General features: G+C 45.4%; 1 protein-coding gene across 2 annotated transcripts in view; it reads right to left on the reverse strand.

Annotated features, from left to right (window-relative positions):
* Positions 1 to 8,317, reverse strand: part of PRCC (proline rich mitotic checkpoint control factor) — a 33,484-nt gene that overhangs the window by 23,766 nt on the left and 1,401 nt on the right. The gene's annotated exons all lie outside the window — the stretch shown is intronic.

The following is an 8,317-nucleotide window of genomic DNA, read 5'->3' on the forward strand; positions in this document are numbered from 1 at the left end:
TTTGCGGGAACACCACACTGAGCTGTCTGCTGTCCAGGTCTGAGATTCACACTCACTAGATCCCACACGACATAGCTGAGAGAGCATGAGGCATAAAATCAGAAGCACTGGCTTGAGTCTCAGCTCTGCCCCTTACTGGCTAAGGGATCCCGCTATTTAACTTCCCCAAGCCTAAGGTGCAAATAGTACTTACCCATGTCACAACCACAGCAGCTACTGTCAGTGAAAATGATACAAACTAAAATTCTAAACAAAGTTTAAAAATTATTATTTTCTCTGGTTTGCCAAGATATCAAACTCACCCAAGAAAAGACTTAAGCACCTGGCACCTAAGCATTTTCTACCTTTTCTTTCTGTTCTAAGTAACTCTCATTGCTCCTTACAGACTCCTGACCATCTCTCCTGTCTTTTGACCATGAAGACTTATCTCCTTTCTGGCAGACCACACAGAACAACCTCACTATGGGGTATATAAGGTTTTCATGGATTCCCCAAATACGTTTAAACTGTGACATCCTAGGCAACAGGTCCAATGGCAATAATCTGAAATAAACAAATTTTATCCAAATTTAAGATGATTACATTTATAAAACTATTCAAGCATATTCTTATTTTTCAGATCCTTTGAAAAACAAAAAGTGGCTACTGTGAGACTGTAGTAAGCAAACTGCCCCACAGCTAATAGAATTGAAGGCCAGATCCACTGTGGAAAGAAAATTCAATTTCTCTGTAAATGTCACAGATTGTTTCCATGATACTGACAACCTGAGTTTATAGTTTAAAAGCACACACACACAAAAAAACCTCTACAAAGACTTCGGAACAGTCTATTATTTCTAGATTTAGAGGATTGCTATGGCTACTCACAATCATTCTTCTCTTTGAACATCTTTTTCCCTTGAGACATGGTCTTGCTCTGCTGTGCCCAGGCTGGAGTAGAGTGGCGCAATTATAGCTCACTGTAACCTCAAACTCCTGGGTTCAAGCAATCTTCCTGCCTCAGCCTCCCAAGTAGCTGGGACTACGGGCACTTGCCCACCATGCTCAGCTATTTTATTTTTAAAATTTTTTTGTAGAGATAAAAGGCAGGGTCTCACTCTGTTGCCCAGGCTGATCTCAAACTCCTGTCCTCAAGCAATCCACCTGCCTTGGCCTCCCAAAGTGTTGGGATTGCAGGCATGAGCCACTGCACACCCAGCCCGAACATCTTATATAAAACTTCTACTGACCCCTATTATAAATCATCTCATGACACACCATAAATGACAGACTCCCTGAAACAGAACACTAAAATGACAACTTCAAAAATGAGGCAAGGTGGGGATGGCCAGGCACAGTGGTTCACCCCTATAATCCCAGCATTTGGGGAGGCCCAGATGGGAGGACTGCTTGAGCCCAGGAGTTTTGAGACAAGTCTGGGCACTGTAGAGAGACCTCATCTCTACCAAAAAATTTTAAAAATTAGCCGGGTGTGGTGGCTCACGCCTGTGATCCCAGCACTTTGGGAGGCCGAGGTGGGCAGATCACAAGGTCAGGAGTTCGAGACCAGCCTGGCCAATATGGTGAAACCCCATCTCTACTAAAAATACAAAAATTAGCCGGGGTTGGTGGCGGGCGCCGGTAGTCCCAGCTACTCGGGAGGCTGAGGCAGGAGAATCGCTTGAACCCGGAAGGCAGAGGTTGCAGTGAGCCGAGATTGCGCCACTGCACTCCAGACTGTGCGACAGAGCGAGACTCAAAAAAAAAAAAAAAAAAAAAATTTTAAATCGGCCATGTGCCTGTAATCCCAGCTACTCAGAAGGCTGAGGTAGGAGGATTGCTTGAGCCAAGGAGGTCAAGGCTGAAGTAGGCTAAGATTGTGCCACTACACTCCAGGCTGGGCAACAGAGCAGGACCCTCCAAAAAAAAAAAGAAAGAAAGAAAGAAAGAAAAATGAGGCAGGAGGATCACTTGAGCCCAGGGGTTTGAGGCCAGCCCGGATAACATGGTAAGACCCCTGTCTCCACACAAAAACAATTTTTTTTTGAGACGGAGTCTCCCTCTGTTGCCCAGGCTGGAGTGCAGTGGCACAATCTCGGTTCACTGCAACCTCCGCCTCCCAGGTTCACGCCATTCTCCTGCCTCAGCCTCCTGAATAGCTGGGACTACAGGCACCCGCCACCACGCTCGGCTAATTTTTTGTATTTTTAGTAGAGACGGGGTTTCACCATGTTAGCCGGGATGGTCTCGATCTCCTGACCTCGTGATCCGCCCGCCTCGGCCTCCCAAACTGCTGGGATTATAGGCATGAGCCACCACGCCCGGCTTTTTTGTTTGTTTGTTTTTGAGACGGAGTCTTGCTCTGTCACCCAGGCTGGAGTGCAGTGGCGCGATCTTGGCTCACTGCAACCTCTGCCTTCCAGGTTCAAGCAATTCTCTGCCTCAGCTTCCCAAGTAGCTGGGATTTCAGGTATGCACCACCACGCCCAGCTAATTTTTATATTTTTAGTAGAGATGGGGTTTCACCATCTTGGCCAGGCTGGTCTTGAACTCTTGACCTCATGATCCACCAGCCTCAGCCTCCCAAAGTGCGGGGTTTACAGGCGTGAGCCACCATGCCCGGCAAAAAAATTGTTTAAAAACATAGGCAGGTACAGTGGCACATTACTGTAGTCCCAGCTACTGGGGAGACTGAGGCAGGAGGGTTGCTTGAGCCCAGGAGGTAGAGGCTGCAGTGAGCCATAATCAAGCCACAACATTCCAGCCTGGGCAACAGACTGAGACCCTGTCTCATTAAAAAAAAAAAAAAAAAGAAAAGAAAAAGGGCCAGGCGCAGTGGCTCACGACTGTAATCCCAGCACTTTGGGAGGCCGAGACAGGTGGATCACGAGGTCAGGGGTTCGAGACCAGCCTGACTAACATGGTGAAACCCCGTCTCTACTAAAGATACAAAAATTAGCTGGGTGTGGTGGTGGGCGCCTTAATCCCAGCTACTCAGGAGGCTGAGGCAGGAGAATTGCTTGAACCCCGGAGGCGGAGGTTGCAGTGAGCCAAGATCGAGCCACTGCACTCCAGCCTGGGCAACAGAGAGAGACTCTGTCTCAAAAAAAAAAAAAAAGGTGACTCAAAAAAAAGAAAGAAAGAAACTCTGCACCCATTAAACAGTAACTCTTTATCCCCACCTCCCCCCAGCCCCTGGTAACTGCTATTCCACTTTCCATCTCTATGAATTTGACTTTTCTAGATACCTCATATAAGCATAACTATATAATATTTGTCCTTTTGTGACTGGCTTACTTTACTTAGCATAATGTCTTCAAGGTCTATCCATGTTGTAGCACGTATCGGAATTTCATTCCTTTTTAAGGTTGAATAATATCCTAAAGTGTGCACATACCACATTTTATCTATTCATTTGTAGATGAACACTTGGGTTGTTGCCACCTTTGGCTACTGGGAATATTGCTGCTATGAATACCGGCGTACAAGTATCTGTTTGAATCTCCACTTTTGATTCTTTTCACCTAGGAGTGAAATTGGCGGATCATCATTCTGTTTGTTTAACCTTTTGAGGAACTGCCAAACTGTTTTCCTCAGGAGTATACTAAATGGAGGTTGTGGAGTCAACTTCTAGAGAGTACTAAAGACCAGCAAATGGCCATCTGGGTGGGTCTGCGCCATTAGATCAAGAAAGGAGGACAATGCTAGAAACACTGGAGCATCCAGGGCTGAGAGTGTCCCGGGCCACAATAGGCACACATTGGTTTTGAGGCACAAACTGCTGAGTCTGTTAATAAGAAAGTATTGTATTTCTTCTTGGCCTCACGAGAACCTGAGCCTCAATGGCCACCACTGTCCTCTCTGTTCCAGCTGCCAAGAGTGACAAGACACACATACCCCGAGACTGCTGAGCAAGAACGGAAACAGACATTTTCCATTAAGCTAGGTCCAGTGGGATCTGCTAATCTATCAGAGCCTCATTCCCCACGGCAGCCTCTCTCTTATCTTCCCAGGCTCTGGCTCTGAGACACTGCCTCTCCAAAAAGCAATCACTAGCTTCCAGAACTAAAAGCCAAGGAGGAAATAAGAACCCAAGAACAGATGCCCCCTAAGACCCACACCCCGGGGCTCCAAACCCTAATCATTACTACTATTATCCCCATTTGCTAGATTCATCAACCTTTTTTACTCTTAAGTCTCAAGTACCTGCTGCTAGGATACCGTTTCCACTCCCATCTTTGCACCCCTCATTTGTATTGCTTTCTGCTTTCTGGCTGCCCCAGGCTCTTCCTTCTATGTTTTCCACAGACACCCCGATAAACACAACAAATCTCATCCAGGTTCAAATACAATCACAGCTACTCACAAACTGTGTTTTCAGGCAAATCACTTCTGTTCTCTAAACTCCTGTTTTCTTCTTTATAAACTAAAGTAAGTGCCCAGCACAGTGTCAGACATTAAGCAGGTGCCCCACACAGATAAGCACACTCTCCCTTCCCTTTAGCTAGGGCTAAAACTTAGCTAAATCCACTGCAGGCAATTCTTATTTGGTTACTAGAAGTGACAAAAATTAGTGAAATCTGTCTCAGAGCTTCAAATTTTCTACTATCTGGGTAAACAATCTGAAAGTGGTGGTAAATACTAATCCAGATAACCCTAAAATTTCTGTGTGCTTTGGAATACACGTTATAAATGATAGAAAACTCTTCCAGCAGACTTATTCTTCTGATTTGGGTTTTTCATATGCTAGGGGAAGCCTGCCTCCCCTGAGCCTATGAAATCAACCAGTGTAGCTTGGGTCACAGCAAGAAGGGAAAAAGAAGGGACGATTATCCATTCTATGGATCATTCCTAATTCCTCACAAAAATCAAAAGCTGACTGAATTTAATTTTGGAATACGCCTGGAGGGAGAATTTGGTACTACGCTGACTGCAGATGATTGGATAATATGACCCAAATCAAATCAATCAAATTCTCACTCCAGGAAAACCAGAATTGAGACTACCATCATAGTTCAATCTGGACTGATCTCCAAAAGGAAAGAAATAAAAACCAAGATGTGGGTGGCCATCCTTCATCTACAACAAAGATTAAGAAGCCAATCCGCAGAGAAATAATGAATCAAGGCCAGAAGCAGTGGCTCACGCCTGTAATCCCAGCACTTTGGGAGGCCAAGGCAGGCAGATCAGTTGAGCCCGGGAGTTTGACACCAGCCTTGGCAACATGGTGAAACCCCATCTCTACTAAAAATACAAAAATTAACCAGTCTCATAATTTGGTCTCAAAACAAATAAATAAATATATTAAAATTTAAAAATAAAATAAATTTTTTAAAAAATGAATCAGATGTGCAAAGAACAGCTGTGTAGAGATCCCCAACAGACCTCAGGTTCCTGATGCAGGTCCCTTCTGAGGTACCACAGTATATTTATGATGCATTACCATTTAAGGCTAGGCGTGGTGGCTCACATCTGTAATCCCAGTACTTTGAGAGGCCAAGGCAGGAGGGCTGCTTGAGCTCAAGAGTTCAAGACCAGCCTGGGCAATGTAGCAAGACAACCTCTCTATTTATTTAAAAAAGAAAAAAAAAAAAACATTTAAACTAGCTTGAGTTGGCTTCTAACACTTGCAACAAATGAAATCTAACTAATCGCCAATCTGCTCTGCCTCCTGCATTCCCTCAATAAATGGCAACACCACCTCCCCGCTCCCCGCCGCTGCCTGAGGCAAATGCAGTGGGGGTCAACCTTGAATCCTCTCCTTAGTGTAACATCTAATCAATCCTCCAGTCTTATCACTTCCCCCTCCTAAATATACCTTGATGCTCCAGTTCTCTCCATCCCCTAGTTCATCATCCAGGCCACCAGCCTCTCACATTCTGCCAGTCTTGCTCCTCCAAGTTTCTCACCACTCTGTGATCAGAGAATTCTTGCCTTTAAGGGGTCTTCACTACCCCAAAATGAGATAGAAAGACCCTAGCATGGCATCCAAGGCCCATTATCTGGCCTCAGTCTCTCTCTCTCTAGCCCCATTCTCTCAGCACTCCCCACCCTCTCAAATGCTCCAGCCACTGTGCTTTACTCACCTGAGGTTCCCTGAAAGCATTGTCCCTCTCTGTCCTCCAAGCTTTTATACATTGTTTCCTCTGCTGTGCTGCTCCCCATACTACCCTTTCTTCAGCCTTATCTCTGCTTAGACATCTCCCCCCAGAGGGCTCCCCACCTCCCAAGACTGGACTAATGCCCACTAGGTGTACTCCAATGGCACCAGCCTATCACGGTCCTTCTCTGCCTTGTCCTAAAATCTATTTCCTTCTCTGTTTTCTCCAGTAATCATAAGCTCCTTTCGGGCTGGGGCTATCATGTTCACTACTGTACATTCTTAGCTCCAGGTACAAAGAAAGAGCTCAATATCAATTGAACAAAATTGTTGAGAGTTAATTACTTCTAATTACTTCTACTTCAGCACCAAACTCTGAAGGGAAATTATTTACTTAAGGAAACCTAATTCATTCTTTCAAATGCGTACTAAGAGCCTAAGTGTAAGACATAGAGCTCAGAACCGGAGGGGCTTACATCTGGAGGGGGCATGGCTCTTTTAAAGACAATGGTTGGCTGGCGTGGTGGCTCATGCCTATAATCCCAGCACTTTGGGAGGCCAAGGTGGTCAGATCACCTGAGGTCAGGAGCTCAAGACCCGCCTGACCAACATGGAGAAACCCCAGTCTCTACCCAAAATACAAAATTAGCTGGGCGTGGTGGCACATGCCTGTAATCCCAGCTACTCGGGAGGCTGAGGCAGGATAATCGCTTGAACCCTGGAGGCGGAGGTTGCAGTGAGCCGAGATTGTGCCACTGCACTCCAGCCTAGGCAACGGGAGCAAAACTACATCTCAAAAGATAAATAAAGACAAAGGTTACCCTCACCTGACCATCTTGAACATTCTTAGGCTAACTTTCTGCAGGAATTATGTGTTCCAAGAACAAAAAGACCAACTTGAACAGAACAAAAATGGGAAACTCAACCAGCAAGGGCTAGGACTTTAATTAGCCATGTCACTGTTCACCTCAGAAATTTAGTGAATGCTTACAAAGGAGGGAGTGTTAGTCTTCAGAGTTTTCTGCCACCTCAGCCAACCCAAATGGCAGATTCTACAGCCTCTCCCAACTTTCTATAATGCTACCTTCACAGAGCTAGAAATGAGCTTTTCATGTCCGTGTAGACTGTGTTTATTTGTCTCATTCAGAGATCTTTCCTTGTTCCAGGTTAAATCAAAGCCAAGGTAAGTTTTCATGGAGCAATAAAAGGCTTTTTTTTTGGATCCTAGACTTAGGATGAGAGACTCTCAGGTGTGAAAGAAGGGGGAAATAAAATGGAAGAAAGTGGCCAGGTGCTGTGGCTCACGCCTGTAATCCCAGCACTTTGGGAGGCCGAGGTGGGTGGATCACGAGGTCAGGAGATCGAGACCATCCTGGCCAACATGGTGAAACCCTGTCTCTACTAAAAATACAAAAAAATTAGCCAGGCGTGGCGGCGGGCGCCTGTAGTCCCAGCTACTCAGGAGGCTGAGGCAGGAGAATGGCGTGAACCCGGGAGGTGGAGCTTGCAGTGAGCAGAGATTGCGCCACTGTAATCCAGCCTGGGCGACAGAGGGAGACTCCGTCTCAAAAAAAAAAAAAAAAAAAAAAAAGGAAGAAAGTTTCGAACAAGATAGGGAGGGAAACTCTGGAACCTCCTTCCATGAAGAATCCATATTGGAGTTCTTTCACTCACAAAATATCCATGGGAGTATTCAGTATGTGCCAGGCACTGTTTTAAGTACTAGGGTTATAGCAGTGAATTTTTTTTTTTAATCCCTGCCTTCATGGAGTTTATATACTAGTGGGAGGACAGATGATGTTAAGTGCAATGGAGAAAAATAAAACAAAGAGCAATGGGGAGGAGGAGGTGATAGGAGGTTGCAATTTAAATACATAGCAAGGCTAGGGAAGTCCTCACCGAAAACAGGCCTTTTAGGCCAAGTGAGGTGACGGAGAGAACATTAGGATATCTGAGAGAAGAAATTTAAGGAACAGCAAGTTCAAAGAATGGAAATGGCTCCTAGGCAGAGCTGGGAGTCTGAAGAAAAGCAAGGGCAATAAATTTATCTCCGGTAAGTAATTCTAAGCAGTTCCTGCTCCCAGGCTTAATCTCTCCTTTATCTCCAAAGCCCTCACTCCGGAAGCCTTGTATTTTTCCACTGTCACATATAGAAACAGGTAAGACTCGCTGCCTCTTCTAGGAACAGTACCCAAGCAATCTAACTCACCTAGCTTTGACCATAGCTAAATGATGAAA

Source organism: Pongo pygmaeus, chromosome 1 (genome assembly GCF_028885625.2).
Source record: "Pongo pygmaeus isolate AG05252 chromosome 1, NHGRI_mPonPyg2-v2.0_pri, whole genome shotgun sequence".
Lineage (NCBI taxonomy): Eukaryota > Metazoa > Chordata > Mammalia > Primates > Hominidae > Pongo > Pongo pygmaeus.